Below are 18,797 nucleotides of genomic sequence, written 5' to 3' on the forward strand. Positions count from 1 at the left end.
TGATTTTGATTCTGATCATGTCCCTGTTACATTTCAAATATCCCAAGAAGCGATTCTCAATCCTATCAGCTCCACTTTCAATTATTTACGAGCCGACTGGAATATATATAAAACGTATGTTGACTCCAATCTTGATGTTAACATTTCTTTAGAAACTAAACTTGATATTGACAATGCTCTTGAAACTTTAACAAATTCCATTGTTGAAGCCCGGAGCATTACAATTCCAAAATGTGAAGTAAAATTTGAATCCGTGATTATAGACGATGATCTTAAACTCTTGATCCGTCTTAAAAACGTGAGGAGAAGGCAATTTCAACGCACTCACGATCCTGCTATGAAAATTATATGGCAGGATTTGCAGAAAGAAATCAAGAAACGTTTTGCTCAATTAAGAAACAAAAATTTTGAAAATAAAATTTCTCAATTGGACCCTGGCTCTAAGCCCTTTTGGAAATTATCGAAAATCTTGAAAAAACCTCAGAAGCCAATACCGGCATTGAAAGAGGAAAACAAATTATTACTAACTAATTGCGAAAAAGCTCAAAAACTTGCTATGCAGTTTGAAAGTGCGCACAATTTTAATTTAGGACTTACTAGTCCAATTGAAAATGAAGTTACTCAGGAGTTCGAAAATATTCTCAATCAAGAGAACGTTTTCGAAAATGCCTGGAAGACTGATTTGGAAGAAGTGAGAACTATTATTAAAAAATTCAAAAACATGAAAGCTCCTGGCGATGATGGAATTTTCTACATCCTCATCAAGAAACTTCCAGAAAGTAGCTTATCATTTTTAGTTGATATATTTAACAAATGTTTTCAGAGTAGTGTTTGATCCTTCGACCGTGACGCTTGCTCCTGCGGGGGCAGGTGAAGCGGTCAAGCAGGATTAAACGTGTTAGGTGCGCAGTGCAGTTGGGGGGGAGAAGGGTGGCGTGATTCGCGGGCTTATTTAGTAGTGTGTGATCCTTTGACCGTGACGCTTGCTCCTGCCGGGGCAGGTGATGCGGTCAGAATCGATCATGTTACGTGTGTAGTGTAGTGAAAGTGTGTAGTATTTTGCGGTAAGCACAGTGCTGCGACGGGAGAAACAGCGTTACATCCTGGTAAATTCATTCTTTATTATTATTTACTCACCTATTACGCTATGAAACTAAATACGTGCCAGGGTCGAAAATTTAATTTTCGATTCGGGAAGTGTAAAAACATTTTAGATATCCATTTGATATCTGGGTGTTTTTATGCGGGGCTTACTGTATATGAAAATGACCTCAGAATGTGTGTGTATTTACTGCCATTCTTGAAATGGGTCGTTGGAATTTCAGTAGAGCTATCACCTTTCATCTCCTGGGCTAAAATTGTCTGCAGATATAAAGATATCGAAGGGTATCAATAAATACATGCATACAATTTTCTTCCATAAAAGCACTGCCGGTCAGTGGGAGGTGGATTGTATACACACACACACACACACACACACACACACACACATATATTTAACAAATGTTTTCAATTAGCATATTTTCCTGACAAATGGAAAAATGCTAAGGTTGTTCCAATTTTAAAACCAGACAAAAATCCTGCAGAAGCTTCTAGCTATCGTCCAATCAGTTTGCTTTCCTCCATCAGTAAACTTTTTGAAAAGGTTATTTTGAACAGAATGATGGCCCACATCAACGAAAATTCAATTTTTGCCAATGAACAGTTCGGATTCCGCCATGGACATTCGACCACTCATCAACTTTTACGTGTAACAAATTTGATCCGTTCCAACAAATCTGAAGGCTACTCTACTGGTCTTGCTCTTCTAGACATAGAAAAAGCATTCGACAGTATTTGGCATGAAGGTTTGATTGTAAAATTAAAAAACTTTAATTTTCCAACATACATTGTTAGAATAATTCAAAGTTATCTGTCAAATCGTACACTTCAGGTTAATTATCAGAACTCCAGATCTGAAAGACTTCCTGTAAGAGCTGGTGTTCCTCAAGGCAGCATTTTGGGACCAATATTATACAATATTTTCACATCTGACTTACCTGCGCTACCTCAGGGATGTCAAAAATCTTTATTTGCGGATGACACAGGCCTCTCCGCCAAAGGACGAAGCCTGCGTGTCATCTGTAGTCGATTGCAAAAAAGTTTGGATATTTTTTCTTCATACTTGCAAAAATGGAAGATTTCTCCTAATGCTTCCAAAACTCAACTAATAATATTCCCACATAAACCAAAAGCTCTTTATTTGAAACCTTCAAGTAGACATGTTGTCACGATGAGAGGGGTTCCAATAAATTGGTCAGATGAAGTTAAGTATCTAGGGCTCATGCTAGATAAGAATTTAACTTTCAAAAATCACATTGAGGGCATTCAAGCCAAATGTAATAAATATGTAAAATGTCTCTATCCCCTTATTAATAGAAAATCAAAACTTTGTCTTAAGAACAAGCTTTTGATATTCAAACAAATTTTCAGGCCAGCCATGTTGTATGCTGTACCAATATGGACTAGCTGTTGTAATACCAGGAAGAAAGCTCTGCAGAGAATTCAAAATAAAATTTTGAAAACGATTCTGAGGCTTCCTCCCTGGTATAGTACCAATGAGTTACATAGAATATCCAATGTTGAAACATTGGAACAAATGTCAAATACAATCATTAATAATTTCAGGCAAAAATCGTTACAATCTTCTATTGCCACGATTAATGCGTTATATGTTTAGGTTAAGTTAGGTTAAGTATATTAAAAACATTTTTTTTTTCTCTTATAAGCAGGTGAAATCAACTCACCTGTAAAAAAAAACTGAACTGCTACGGCAAATGAAATGTAATATGTTGTTAACAAAATGTTAATTAAATCTTAAATTTGTTTTACCAAATTAGGATGGACAACACTATGTCAAATAACACAGAACACCTAGATATAAGAAATGAATGTAATGTTTGGAATGATACTAATAAAGAAATTAAAAAAAAAAAAAAAAAAGGGTTAAGAATTTTGTTTATAAAGATTGTAGAAATAAGGTAAAGTGAATAACGCCTCCGGAAACTTCTTTACAGTCATCGGAGAAGGCAAGGCATGTTAGTTAGACAACCATTGTTACTAGAGACCGAGTATACCTCTGCATCTCCACAGTTGTCATGGAAAGTAATTGGGTTAGTAGTAAAAAGTAAGCATCTGGGAGTCACCTGTGGTTGGTGATGTGATCCATGATATATTCACGCTTTACTAGATTCGGGGTATTATTCGATTGTATGCCCAACAAGTCAAGCGTGTGCCAGAATAAGGGCGAATGTAACATGATCGATTTCTCTTCATGGATCCTTTCTTCTGCAAATAAAGGTGACAAGATGTAAATTTCTTAGCACTTCTTCACTTCGGGCGCTAGACAGCTAAGCAATCTTACATCTTAAGGTGGAACATGCCAACAAACTTGCACCTTGTCAACTGTATTCACAAAAGAGATATTGATCATGTTACACTCGCCCTAATTCTAGCTACACTGGAAGTATTTATCACTCGTCTCTGGAAAGCAAGCGATTTAATTAAATGATAAAACACTAATAACGCGATCCACGAAACTATTCCACTGCACTACACTAGCCACGCTCCCAACCCGATTAATCCTGATCGGTTCGTCCGCCTCCGTAGGAGCAAGCATAGCTATCAATGCGTTAAACACTGTTCTACATGATCTAATGTAATAGATGTTCAAGAGTGAATATACACTGGAAATTTATTGAAACACATTTTTTCTATGATTATTTACTCTACGGACAGCAAATATTAATCACTCTGCAATTTGGTTAATTCTCAACACAGAAAGGCGAATATTTGTAAAGTCAATTTTCAACACATACAATTTTTGAAATACATGTTAAGAAAGCGATTTTTTTTTTTACATTTAGATTTCAAAGACAACAATCTCTATAATGCTTTTCAAAAGTCAAAACATAAATTACACAGCGCAACAAAAATGACATTTTTGCGTGTCTCAAGGATCAAATTATGTGTCTCTAGTAGATTTGGGGTTGCTGAATCTGATGCCGTTCTCAGAAATTTCCCAGCACGTCACAATTTTTAGCTACAGGTCGCCAAAGTTGTATAAAACATTGGTTTTATTGATTTTAACCTAAAATTTGAAGTATGTTTTATAAAACTTAATTGTGATCTTATCCACCAAGCATGCAAAAAAGGACTTATACTTTCGTTTTAGATATATTTTGGTTAAAATTTTACGATTAAATTTAGATCAAATCGATCTTTTTCAACATGCTTGCAGTTTCCATACAAAATTCTTCGTTTCTCTTATATGGCAAAATACAATACTTTTCTAAACCATCAAAAAATAACTTTTCCACATCAAAAATATTATAAACTTTGATGATGGTTATTGTTGTACCCATAAGGTTTGAATTCTGTGGCAAATTAAGCAAATAAATTGCCTTACAAGCTGGAAAACTTGCATGCAAGTTGGCTGAAATAGTCAATTTTTGCATTTTCAACAACCAATATCTCAAAAACTAGACGTGCTATGATATTTCTGTAAACGGCAATGGCTTCAGCAACTCTTAATTAAGTAAATAGAGGTATTATGAAGCTGGAGACAAAAACGTGTTCCGCAGTGTTATATGGCGGTTTACAATAGCATTTTTCTTCAGATATTGTATTAGATTATTTATTACCGTTTCGTAAAACAAATGGAACCACTGTGCGTCGGAACCGTGCTGGTGACTGTCACTTTTTACGCTTCCGCCATTCGTTCGATCCGGCCCCGGTGTGCGCTACTCATATAGGACAGGAGTGAAATTCATTTTGATTCATTTCTCTGCAGATACGTTCGCTAGGCCCTACTCCTATGTGGCAGGAAAGGAGTCAGGAATATGGTGCAGACGTGACTAAGCGGCAGGAACAACAGGCCATAATTCACACTCGTCCTGCCACACTACTGGCAGCCAGTGAGAAACCACCCTAACATGCCGTTAGTTTTGACAGTTAGGATATTTTTTGATAAATGATGTTTGTTATTTATTTGTTTATTTATCCATTTACATTCTTTTTTCCGCCGTTGCAGCAGCCTGATGGACGATCGACGAGACCGAACAGTAACGAGATTTCTGACCAAACCCTTGATGACCGGGTTCAACACTTGTACTAATGTGTGACGTGAAATGGTTACTGTAATTAATCATCATGAAAGCATGGATTATGTAGCGCAAGCTTGTTTTTTTTTTCTCATCGATCCAACTGGTTCGTTAGTGCTTTGTTTCATCCACGGAAGTGGAACAGTAAGGTAGGATTTATGGGGCAACTACTTATTCAAAATGCCAAAGTAGAATGGTGAATGTCTTTTTGGATGGAAAAAGCTTTATAAGTTGAAATTGATAATAAGCAGAATTCCTTATAAAATTGTTACTCATGGAATTGTTTCCAAAACATAAATGTACACACGTGGTTGAAAAATTTGGGATTTGTTTCGCAAATCCTTATGCAACATCTTTTAAGAGTTCGTCATTCAGAAATTGGTTTGATTAAGTTACATTAAGTATCTTGGGAATATAATTGGGTGTATACCGTTTTGATTCATATTACGGACCGCTTCAAATTCCGGACGCTCAACTTTGTATGGGAAATATTTCACACGAAATGTTTCAATTTTTGCCGCTCAAATGTTCTTACTTTCGAGGCTCGTTTTACTAAACATTTTCCATAAATATCTATGCAAATTTATAATGCCCAACTTCCTTATACGTCTGTTTAGTGGTTTACCGATTTCAATTGATGATTTGACTTTTCTATTTATGATTTTCATGAGCTGCCCGGGATTCGAATCGAAGTGTCCGGAATATGAGGCAAAAGTAAGGAAGCGTCCGGAATAAGAATCATGAAAAGTCCACTCATTTCTATTTATTTAAAATTATTCATGTTGCGGAATCAAAATCTTCACCCACCATTCGAAAGTTAAGCGCTTTGAAGACTCAATAACGTGGAGGAATCATACAGAATGATTTATTTTATATGCTTTCTTATCAGTTATATTTCACTGAGGCCTTAAGTGTCCGTAATATGAATCAAAACGGTACTTTGATAAAGTATTGAAAATAAATGTATACAAATGTTATATCAATCTGTTGCACTGGTGTACATTACAGGACAATTTAAACGAATTCATCGAGAAATTGTGTGCCAAAGTTGACGAACTTCTATGGTTTATTCAACACACAAATGCACAGTGAGCATGAGCATGAGCATGGATGACCGCTTCGTAGTTGCACTCCGTGTTTGACAAGAACAATCGAAGTTGCACTGAGATTTAATGAATGGGGTTTAGGATTAGCTAACCATTCTCAATGTGCACAAATCGAGAGTTCAAAGTGTAAAAGGCAAAAATGGCGCCGGCCACGCCCAATTCGGTTATCGGGGAAGGGAAGGAATGTTAGTACGGCAACCATTGTTACTAGAGACCGAATATACCGAATATGAGGGGTGGCCATGAACCGTGTAAATTGACGATATTGGTGACGAGGTGTTATCCAGAAAATTCTTGTATATTTAAATAGATACTAGTTATATAAAAAAGTAATAATCAATTATAACAATGTTGCATTTGAAGTCCTTGATTTCAGGCTTTCAGTTTATGTGATTGGATATAACGAAATGTGTTTCGGTGATTAAAAAAAAAAATAAATACACTATAATACAAAAAAGTTAGGCTTCAGTCTAGCAATGCTATAATAGAAATGATGTTAGGCCTCAATGTCACGATGTACCACTTTATGAACTAGACAACATTCTTTACAAGCATGCATACTATGCAATCTATTTTTTTTAAGTTCAAAACCTCTAACTGGAGCTTGTCACGTCGGCAAAGACCACAAACCAACAAAGTCCGGCCGGCCCACCGACGACGATGTAATGGCAGAAGGTGACGTGTAATTTGAATTTATGACCAGCCATAAACCACCCACAGCAAAATTTATTTCCCTCTGTCTGCAACTATTCCTGGTCCTTAAACACAGCCCCGGTAACAGACGAATTTGCAGGTATGAGCTAAGTAATCATTTGAAGCAGAGCATGATGCATGACCCTGAGCGTAAATTGGAGGGGTTATTGTTTGCGAGCCGGTAGATTTATGGCACAAGCACTGCACAGTGACGAGAGAAACAGAGGAGTGTGATGTGTGAAAATATTGGTGCTGAGTTTGTAAACAGGACATAAACTTTGCAGAAGGCTGTAAATGCTTGTACTGCCGCTTATCTGGGCTGCAGTTGGAAAGGTTATGTCGGTGGTTTGAAATGGCGTATTTCAACTCTCATAATATTGTTCTTGTTACAATTTGAGTTATTGTGAACATTTAAAAAGATTTTAATTGATTATCATTTATTTTTATATGTGACTGAACAATTTTATTGTAAACATATTGATATAACTTACCTAAAATGGGGTGTTAAGGGATGAAAAAAAAATTCCACTTAAAATTCGAGCAACTTCTAGTATGCCAATAATTGAACAAAATACAGTCCTACCATTCTCCCGGCGTGTATATCAAAAGCCAATTACAATGAAGACGATCCTATGGCAGATTTCTGAGATAATCATAAAAATTTGTGATTTTTGGCGAAAATGCAAAATGGGGTGTTAAGGAATTTGAGCTTTGTATATAAAACTATATTTTGCCAACAGCAAAAAAAAAATATTATTTTGGTAAACATCTTTGATGTGTCCCTTCAACTCTAAAGGTCTTGTTCAATCTAAAGATGATATTACTTCAATACAATTCAAGTTGGAACTCCTGAAAACGCTAACCGTTTTATTTTAACTTGTTACCGAACGGTAACTTTGCACGCCAGTGGCGATGTAGGGAAGGAAATGTAAAGGTAGCTTAACGGTCAGTTCAAATGAGCGGGCATTGAGTGTGTCGATCTAATGGCACCTGTGCGTCCAAAGCGGGTGGTGAATTCAGCCAGCCAACTGAAGTGGGTGGCGATGGGGGCGGAAATACCCGACCCGAAGACAAGGCACCGGGAGAGCATCATACGATGGGGCTGGGAGTTGAGTGAAAACGAGAGTTCGGGATCAGTCAGTGACAGATTGCTCTAGACTACAGAAGTGTGCCAGCTCGAAGCAAAAATTATATAACGTGCCTTGGAAGAAGAAGTATGGCCTACGCACCGAAGATATATTACTGGGTAGTGACCCGAGCGTGCACCTCAACACCCTGGTGCGTCGGAAACCAGCGATTGCGTGAAACGGTAGTTGCGGCCGATCAATAATCTGGCCAATTACCGACCACGTGCCAGTTGCGGGCTACCATCGTTGGCGATACCCGGTGCCCCAATATCCAGTACACCGAGTACGACCCATCCGAAGAGGGCGCCCAGTTGGCGCTACAAAGCAAATCTCTCGTAACTCAGAACACCGCTACCGAGATACTCACGTCCGCCCTCCGGACGTCCTTAGCACTCCCCCATCGGGATCCATTGCCAGCGGGACCGAAGCCCACGGATTGGCGTCGGCCATCTTGCTGCAAACATCCGACGAATAGTAAGGCAAGCATCACCAAACGCCACCAGTGTCGTCGGCCACCCTCCTGCGGTATCATTGGACCCGTCCGACAGCCGCTGTGGAACACCGTGGCATCGACGGCTCTTCAGGTACCTCCGGGGACACCTACGACTTCCATTCCCTATGGTCCTGCGTCAGGGATCGCTCTTCAATTGATTCGGTGACGCGTCCCCATGCGGCGCCCGTAATCCAGCGTGCCGAAACCGTAGCGACGACACCGTCACCACCCAGATTTTTTGACGCCCCTCCTGGATTGAATACAAGTATTTGAAGGTAAATTTTAATATTTTCGCTAGGACCTCCCCACCGAAAACTTCCCCATCCAACAACGCCCTGGGACCCGGGAGACAAAAGAGGCCTTTGGTGCCCACTCCGGAAGCTGCCGTTGGCTAGTACCAGCAGCTTGGGGTTTAGGCACGTCCCCGTCTGGGACGGTGCAGTTATCTCCCGGGGTCAAAAGAAGTTTCAAACTGCTAAATCTCTTATATCTATTGATTCTATTTTTAAGCAAGCTATCAGTGCATCGCACAATTGTCTTGAAAAGATTTTTATACTTATATGCAGTATTTGTATCCTAGAACAGTGCAGAGCAATCTTGTCATGACTTGTCAAAAGAAGGTTAATTTCAACAAACTTAAAGTGTGAATAGGGTAAGTGTCCAATTTGCCTTTTAAATAAACACCACACCAAATCAGAGTTACTTAATATCAATAGTATCAGCTGATGGCTGATGCTCTAAAACTATCAATATCACTTGCGAGCTATCAATATCACTTTGATTTGGCAACCAACAGCATTGGTGCGACATCGCACTCTAGATCATAATCACTGCAGAATGAGTGATCACGTGATAATTATCCATGCTTTTAAGGTTTTTCAGAGACCAACACGTAATTTCAATCTGTTTGCATCAATGTCAAAAAAATCATACTGATAAATTTATCATTTTATCATTTTATTTGCCTAATTTTAGGCTAAACTTAACCCACCAGTGATATCCATAGTCTATCGCCATCAATGCACTGGTGATGGAGTAGACAGCATGATGTTGATGTGATATGGAATGATCCGACTTGTATCGCAGTCGGCCTGTACAAATCAGCAATTTTTAAGCGTTGATAGTGACAGTGCACCAAATAACGGATTTGCATGTAACACCCAGTGGAATGATCGGGAAAAATCTTAACGAAAATTTTCTAATACAGAGCGGAAATCGCTCACACTATACCACACACTATATATTTTCCAAAAAGAGCTCGGAAATAACCTTATATCATAATTGTTTATCTAGGACCTAGGTAATACTTTAAAGAATTAATAGCTCCAAAACCATTTCAAATAAGATAATCATTCCTATATGCAAACTTTTTAATTAATATTATCATGAATGTTGAAAACACTAGCGAGGGGCACCGACCTTTTAGCAAGGCAATAAGAACAACAACTAAGTTCAATTAGCCTATGCTGTAAAGCTGTAATTTATTAATCAGCAAGTTGTAATTCATACATTAGATATTAATAAATACTCACAACTTCGGTGTGTTTTTCCAAAGGAACAAATTGGTTCCTTTGCGCCCGTGCTGCATCTTGTTTTCACATTCTTTATTTTGATATGCATATTTTGACAGCACAGGTGCAGACATAAAACACACGAAGAATGACAGACACAAACATGACAGTGTACAGGGGTTCACAAAACATTTCTCACGTAACAATGAAAAACCCATATTCACATTAATCAGTTTTTATTTACATTTTCCTACCAATTTTACCAAATTTTGAAAAAAGTCATTTTTGGTGATATTTAGTGACCTACTAAATAGATCCCTTGACTTTAAATTGCAGTTCAACTTCACGGAACAACTCAAAACTATATTGAAATGTATTACGGCATAAATATAATGATTTTAGTTACTTAGAAAAGTTAGAATAGATAATTCCTTAACACCCCACTTATTTTCAAAACGAGACTTTTTTCATAAAAGTTTCTAAAAATCGAAACCCAGATATGATTTTAGGAAGTTTTTGTCTGAACTATGATCTCAATTAAATTTCCTTATCTTCTACCTTACTCGCGAATTTTTCTCAAGTATATTTCATGGTTTTGTAGATAAATGTATTTAGACCATAAAATTTTAACAAACATGTTTTGAAAGGTTTTCAATTTCTAGAAACCACAATACTTCATATCAATAGACAGCTCCTATTACATAATGCAGTTCACAATCCTCTGAACAAATCGAGCATTTCAGATGACTTAAATATCGACTTTCTAGGTTTCTGTGATTTGTCGAACTTGATTGAGAAGTTCAATCCCTTAAAACCCCACGAGTCCTTAACACCCCATTTTACGGTATATCAATTTATTTAGTCTTTTGACCTGAATCAAATTAATCATGTAAAAAATCAACAAAATTCATACTTTGAACTCTTATTTTCAAATTGTATGGAAGATTTCTGTGTGAAATTGTTTTTTTCTTTTCATTACTAACGCAATGGGCAATGGCAAGCTCACACCCATGTAAACAACGTTCGGTAATATTGAAAATGTCGTTACTTTATCAAATCATGGCCCCTGAAGCCGAATATAAAGGCTTACAAGTCATTTACTTTTTGAGTTATTTTAAAATTAAACCACTTTGAACTGTGGAATACGTTTAAAAGTAGGCAATTTCCAAAGGAAAATCTGCATTCTTTATAGTAAATCGTCAATTTGCCTGAATTGTATGTTATGAAAATTCTAGCGAAGCAGAGAAATCCAGAATGAAATCTATTTATTCTTCACACAAAAGACTACACAAAAAAAAATATTTAATTTTCAATGTGATGTAAACTGAAGTTTACTGTAAAACTAGACAAATTCATGTGTTGTTACAGCATCGTGTAAATTTAAATGAATATACATTCAATTTTCAACCAAAAATGGTTGAATATTACATGATTTCAAAATTTAAAGTGAATTCGATTGAAAAATAATAGATTGGTCGTTGAAATTTAGGTTTTGATGCTCCAAATATGTGCATGAAAATAAACTTAAATTTACAACATTTTTTTAGCTGTGTACATAGAGTTGAAATGTAAAAAATATAATACAATAGCATTTATTCGAAAATACGTAACACCTTCAATTGAAGGATTTTTAGGAAATTGACTTCATTGACTGGTTCAGCAACATTTTTAAAGACCCATATACTATTAAACTATTGTATATTAAATATGCTAGACCAATTTTGGAATACTGACACCTAGTATGCCTACTAGAGTGGTTCAAAAAATCGTTTTTGCTCCACACCGCTCATTTGATTCTAGATCAAATTCTGGGTGTCCTCCCAAAGTTTGAGCTCATTTGGACGAAAACTAAGACTGCACAAGCCCTTCAAAGTTTATATGGGAATTACTATGGGAAAAGCAAGCAATTAATTCAATCGGTCATAGTGTGCTCTTGGGGATTAGAGCTACGTTGATACTGTGAGATACATTCATCACCTACAACTTTGCCGAAGACCGTTTTAAAATCGGACGCCTCAGTAAACGAGTTATTGATTTATATCCAGTCACAAATTCTTTAGCAGTGCTCATTTAACTTCTTAACAGGCAACATTGCTGCACCTGGCGCGAAAAATAGCACGCACAAATCATGGCTACTATGTTTTACTACATATACCCTAGTAGCACACATGTTATAATTGAGGCAAAATAACTCTTATATAACTAGATCTGGTCATATAAGAGTTATTCTGCCTCAATTATAACATGTGTGCTACTCGGGTATCCAGTGATGCCTGCAGAACAGTCCAATAATTATAGCCAAAGTTTAACAACTCATTCAAAAATCAATAACTAATTACTGGGGCGTCCAATTTAAAAATGGTATTCGGCAAAGTTGTAGCTGATGAATGTATCTCACAGTATCAACGTAGTTCTAATCTCCAAGAGCACATGGACAAACACTATGACCGATTGAATAAACTGCTTGGTTTTCCCATAGTTATTCCCAAAGAAACTATAAATGGCTTGTGCAGTCTCAATTTTCATCCGAATGAGCTCAAATTTTGGGAGCATACCCAGAATTTGATCTAGAATCAAATGAGCGGTGTGGAGCAAAAACGATTTTTTGAACTTCTCTAATGCCTACCCCACCATGTCATATATATTATTTAGCATATTTAATGTTCCAGGGATTTCTTCAAGGATTCCTTCAGAGATATCCTTGGGAATCCTTCCATAGGATCCAGCCAGAATTTCTCCAGAGATTTTTCCAAATTTAACCCGCGATTTCTCTAGGGATTACTCTACAGGGTGTCCGCAAATTATCCGTACAAACTTTGAAGACATGGCTCTATACAATCAAGCATAATAAATTCAATATTCTCGCATGGTTTTAAACATTGGCTTATTATATTCTTAAGACGTAAGTTTGAAACATTTCCGATTTCAAATATTTGCAAAACCAAACCAAATGTATTGAGGTGTCTTAAAATGAGCTGTTTTTTCGAGCTTTATGACGGAAGAGAAATTTCCATAGGACTCTCTTTTTTAACCGTACAATTTTCTATTTCTAGTCTAACTTGAAGCCACTGAACTGCAGGTAACTTCAAATAATAATAGGACATTTGGATTCATCTCTTTTAGGTATTAGGGATAACTCATCTGCAGTATGACTAGCGGCTTTCATGAAAAACGTCTCCGAAAAATTTAAATTTGCCTATCTCAGTAACAGAAAATCATTTCGAAATTATTTGAAGTTGTATTTTGTGTCAACATATAGATGTATTATAAAAGGTACATGGACATTGATTTTTCATTGTTTTTAATGTGAGATCGTGTTTCCAATATTTTGCTGTTCGGATAATATGCGGACACCCTGTAGATTTTTTCACTTGAGTTTCCTCTAAAGATTGTTCCAGGAATCCCTCCTGGAACTTATCTAGCAAATTAAAAAACATAATTCTTCAGGAAAGATGTTCTTTGATTCCTCTAAAAGCTTGCGGAAGAAATCCAGGATGAAATCTTATATATTTTATGCAATTAATGGTGGAATTCATGGATGAATCTCTGCAGGAATATTTAGAGGAATTCTTGGAGGCATCCTCTATCGGTCGAATGTCGTAAGGCCTACGGTCATTAGGCCGAATGCTGTTAGGCCAAAAGGGTCATTCGGCCGAAAATGGTCGATAGTTACAGTCGACTCTCCACATCTCGATGATCTACATCTCGATATCTCTCCCTATGTCGATGATTTTATAAGTTCCTTCAGTCTGCATACAATTTCACTCTCCATATCTCGATATCTTCCTTATCTCGATATCTCCATATCTCAATGTGTTTCTGTTAATTTTTCGTTCTCAATTTTCTCTCCGTATGTTGATATGACCAATATCGAAGATTACTAGACCAGAGTTTTGGGATTCAAAACAAATTAAGAACGCAAAATGACGTTTGTTTGTGTATTACTTTCTTGGCAACGGTGTGTTTTTCAATCTAGTATTCATCAAAAATTTGTTCTTTGTCTCAATCTCTCCCTATATCGATGGTCCCTTTAATATCGAGATGTGGAGAGGCGACTGTATAATGAACCATGGGGTCGAATGGGTAATTCACAGGGATAGGTCAGGATAATTTGCATCACCTAGAAACTGCCGAATGAATTTTTAGGTCGAATGGATTGTTAGCTGCTATATCATGATAATTTGCATTACCTAGAAGGACAATAATTGCTGTGAAATATAACCAGAAAGAACAGCCTTTGATTAAAAGAAGGAAAAAACACTGGTGAATGTGTTAGAAAATTGAAGCAGTAGTAATTTAACAAATGTTATTTCGGCCTAACGACCCTTTCGTCCTAACGGCCCTTTCGGCCTGACGATATTCGACCTATTGCCCTTCGTCCTAACGACATTCGGCCTAATGGCATTCGGCCTAACGACCAGCACCCGAAGAAGTTTCATGGGGAATCCTTAGAGGATTACCAAGAAAAACCCTTAGAACAATTCATGTAACGACTTTATTAGAGGTATTCCTGGAGGAATTCCTGAAGAAATCTCTAGAGGAATCCCTACATGAATTCATAAAATTATTTCTTGTAGAATCCCTAGAAGTTTTTTTGGAGAGGCGGTTTTAATAATTCCTGGAAAAGTTCCCTGAGAAATCCTTGTAGGAATTAAATTAAATTAATCAACTCATTACACGTGGTAAAGATGGATAAATTTTGAGTGAAATTATGAAAAATAAAAAATAAACCCACTTGAGGGTGACTCGGTAGCTTAGTTGGTAAAGCACTCGTCTTGCCATGCAGATTGGATTATCGAACAGCTCAATGTGTCAATATACCTTGTAGAAATTCCTGGAAAAATCCTAGTAAAGATTTGAATGGAGGAATCTATGGTAGATCCACTGAAGGCATTCTGATAGAAATATTTCTGCAAAAATTCCTTGGATGAATCCCTGGAAAAGCTCGTGGCAAAATTCTTAAACGAATTGCTGATGGTATTTCTGGAGCCAGAATAGAAAATCTATTAGCGAATGAAAAATCTGCCTGGTGGAACCTCTGGAAAACCGACAGTGTAGGGATGTAGGGATTACAGTAAAAATTATCATGGAGGAATTCCAAGTGAAATCACTGGAGGATTTCTTTGAAAGAATTCCTTGAGAAATCACTGGAAAAATGTCTGGGGATATTTCAAAAGATTTCTTGAAGAATCACTGGAGGATTTACAGTAGTCCCATTTGAGCTGGTCTAAAAATTGCAATTGCTCTTTTTCTATATTTGGCCTAACGGAAATGGTATTCGATTACCGTGAAGCTACCATTCACCGTGCATTTAAGAAAAATCTGCGCTTCGACAAAATTATATAATTTTTCCAAATCACTTAAATCGAACTAGAATATCACTAAGAAGCTTGTAATTATACCATGATTCAGGGAAAAATCATTAATTAGTTATGCATAACAATAAATTACTCAAAACTTATGTTTACAGGTGACATGTTAAGGTCGCCTCGTTCCATTCTATGTCACCATTTACCGTGCGTATAGTTTTCGACATAATTTATTTCGTATCTTGAAAAAAAAAAAACGTTGTTGGTGGAGCAACTATGTTGCTATTAATGCGCACACTCATTTTTTTTAAATATTATTTTACAATGAAAGCCATAGAACATAATTTCCCAAACTGTGGGTCGCGACACCCAGGAGGGCGCGAAAAAATGTGAGTTTGCATTTATTTTCCACGTTTCTGAAAGTCTCCTCAATTTTTGGCTACCGATATCAAACTGTTCTCATATATAATTTTTAAAAATCAGTAGCAAACGTAGAAATTTTTATTTTACAGTTTGGAAAGTTAGAAATTTAACTTGAGGCCAATACAATTGCGAAAATCCTCAGGCAAAGTATCTAGTTAGCTAAATATTTTCAATTTTCTTGGCTGGCATGCCTTAATTTTAGGTGGGATATAAAACCCGCCTTAGTTACGCCATTGATTTCAACTGCTTTCATGATAGATAATTATTTGCTGCAATTTCAAACAACATTCAACCTCATTTCAAAAATAGCGCTCTCTGATGGTTGAAGATGATACCTTGTCGTTATTAAGGCCGCACGGGACGTCATCATAATCACCCTATCCATTTCAAGAAGCAAATCTCAAGAACCACTCCATATATCGATGCGAAAAATGTATCACTACGATTCTACATATGTAGTGCACAACCCAATAAATTTTCAGCTTCATCGGTTCACTAAAACTCGAGATTTGCTTCCACAAAGTTTTGATGATAATTGTTAGAGTGAGACGAAAGATAGGGAAAATAACACGGTCTCCCGTGTCCCCTTAACGTTGCATTGTATGAAAATGTATGACTATTTGAACGCCTAAAAAGCTTCGATATTAAACACATTAGTTTTCTGTTTTTCTTTGGTGGGGCGCACGCATAGGCCAGAGCGCTAGGTGGGTCGTGCTCCAAAAAAGTTTGGGAACCTATGCCATAGAATGTTGAAAAAATGGCTTTTTTCATTAAAATCATTATAGAAGGTTTGACTGTATTGTCCAAATCATTTCATACACGCTTTAAAACTATATATTTGGAGTAGTTAAATCACGACAAAACAAAAAATTCCAATATAACCCAATAATTTCAAGCCTTTTACACTAGGTAATACACGGTAATAGGAACCATGAATATTGTAAAAATGCAAAGGGTCCATTCACCGTGCATTTGTGTTTCGAGTGAAACACAATAAAAATATCTAATTTGCATATTGCATAAAATCTCATGGTTCATACGATGAAATACATCTTACATGAAGTATCTATAGCGAAAACTTGTTCAAATTATGAAGAATTTGATACTCTAACGTTAAAATGAAAAATGTGAATTTTCGGCGCTTCTACTAAGAGTTTAAAAAAATCCCATTATTAAACGAATTCACATGATTTTGACTACACAAACTAGGTTTTTAAAAATGCTTCGTGACAAGAACCAAAGAATAATTTGTAAAAATTGTATGAATATTCTGTAGAAGTTTGTGCATTGTGTGTGCACGGTGAATGGAGACCGCACGGTGACTGGTGACTTAACGGAATGATGATTTTATGTTTGGGAAGCCTATATAGCCGTAGTGGTAATCGTGCGAAAATGGCCAATAGGGTGTAGAGCTACTTGAGCACTTTCATGATTTACTTTGTCATGTCTGTAACTTGCCATAAGAAGCACTTCAATACGATGCACATTGTGGCCAAATATGAGCTCAGTAGCTTTCAAAAAAACCCCACTGCCGAGGTGAATCAAAAGTGCCAAGAATAGGATCCGGCTCCCTATGCAAAAAATATATCAGTAAATCATTGTAGAAGTTCTCATAAGACCACTAATATGAGAAGTATGCTCTATCCCGCTTGGGACATAACGCTGGAAACAAGAAGACGAATTTTATGTTTTGTATTCGGTATGGTGTCCATTTAGATCTGGATGAAAAATCATGACTTTTGAGGCGCACATGATGGAACTATATGATGATCTAAAAATGTCCACATCACAACCTATCGGAACCGGTTCCGGAATACTCTGACCAAAACCGGCCCTATCTAATTGTTGGCCCTCTTGATGCTTTTGTGAACCGAAATGAAAAACCATGAAATTGGAACTGTTCTACAATACATGCGTATGAACTTCAGCGCATGATATGTGCCAGATCTGTCTGAAACAGGTTTCGGGTGTTCTTGGGGTTGTAAGACAAAAGGTCGAATGACAAAAAGTCGAATGGATGAAAGGTCCAAATTGTACCGTTGATAAGATTATCGTACACTCAGTTGTTAACATTTTAACTACAAATTCTTCCCTTCTCATCTGAAGTTTTTTCCTTTTTTCAAATGAAAGCTTTTCTAAAGAATAACCGTTTGAAGCAATAATTTGTATTAAGGCTTGTATTTTCCGAGCAAAAGATTCATTTTCTGAACGTCGGTTGTTATTATTTTGATACTCCAAAGCATAGAGTAATTATTATTAGCTTGTTATGTATACATTTCCAATAGAGATTTGTCCTTCTTTTAAACATTGGCTGTTCTTTTGGAGTTATACATTATAGTGATTTTATACTGTTGTTGAAACTTGTATCGACGATTATTCCTTCTTTTATACATCGGCTGTTCTTCATGCATGCCTTCTTATAAATATCGGCTGTTCTTCATGCTTTACAGCAGGCCTGCCCAACCTTTTTGAACCGCGGGCCAAATCGCAGAAATAAATTTGTGTGGCGGGCCACATTTTTGTACGCTCAAATATATGCATGAAGTCTGACAAAACCAAACCTAAGATTTTCAAAAGCACAAATCTAGAAATCTAGACAATCGTTCGCTGTAAATTTGATCGACTGGTCACCACATGCTCAAAAAAGAGTTCTGGAAAACGTGAACTGTCAAAAATACACCATGAACTACCATCATGTTTACGCATAAACATGATCTAGTTCACGGTGTATTTTTGCTTGTTGACGAGTTCACGTCTGCTGTTCACGGATGCTGTGCACAGCAGATGTCAATTCGACCAAATTTTCAGCTCGAATGGTTATTTAGTTCCCTATATTTATTTGTGATATTGAAAATTCGAGGTTTAGCTTCGATGTATTTTTGCCTTAAGAAAGAAAAGTAAAAATTTCTGCGCAAGAAATGGTCAAGAAATTTTCTACAGTGAATTGACTGAATTGACATTTCTTTTCAACTGCGTACTGCAATCAAAGAAAAA

The sequence above is a fragment of the Aedes aegypti genome, chromosome 2 (genome assembly GCF_002204515.2).
Source record: "Aedes aegypti strain LVP_AGWG chromosome 2, AaegL5.0 Primary Assembly, whole genome shotgun sequence".
Taxonomy (NCBI): Eukaryota; Metazoa; Arthropoda; class Insecta; order Diptera; family Culicidae; genus Aedes; species Aedes aegypti.